Genomic DNA, 479 nt, shown 5'->3' with positions numbered 1-479 from the left:
CGTCACGAACAGGATTCGAACCTGTGCGGGGAAACCCCATTGGATTTCGAGTCCAACGCCTTAACCTCTCGGCCACCGTGACGCGCATCTTAGTACGCAGTCATGTGACTATTTATTGGTAAACAAAGACATTACATGTGATAATTAATATCCAACACGTTCATATCTACAGTTTTATTAGCAGTAAACTTCGCTTACACAGGACGTCATCGGCATTGTCCAATAGGGTGATTTAAGAGGGGATTGTTGCCGGATACCCAGGGAAATCCGAATGAACCTGCACTTTGGAAGACCGACACTTTATTTTTATTTTACAGCTGCTTGTGCTCCATTTAGCATGTTGCCAGTATTCTACTATTGCTAATTCACTGCTTCGAGAAATGTACCAGTCTGTAGATAGTATCAAAACAAATGTATAACCCAAAATAGTTGATAGTTAGCATCTGAGCTAATCAATCCATGTGTTGTGCATTCTTCAC

General features: G+C 41.5%; 1 non-coding gene across 1 annotated transcript; it reads right to left on the bottom strand.

Annotated features, from left to right (window-relative positions):
* On the bottom strand, positions 1-82 carry trnas-cga (transfer RNA serine (anticodon CGA)). Its single transcript has one exon. It is a non-coding gene; the product is annotated as a tRNA-Ser (tRNA).
* Positions 83-479: the final 397 nt, after the last annotated feature.

This window comes from Notothenia coriiceps, unplaced genomic scaffold (assembly GCF_000735185.1).
Source record: "Notothenia coriiceps isolate Sejong01 unplaced genomic scaffold, NC01 NC01_scaffold00034546, whole genome shotgun sequence".
Lineage (NCBI taxonomy): Eukaryota > Metazoa > Chordata > Actinopteri > Perciformes > Nototheniidae > Notothenia > Notothenia coriiceps.
This window is presented reverse-complemented; position numbering and strand designations above follow the sequence as displayed.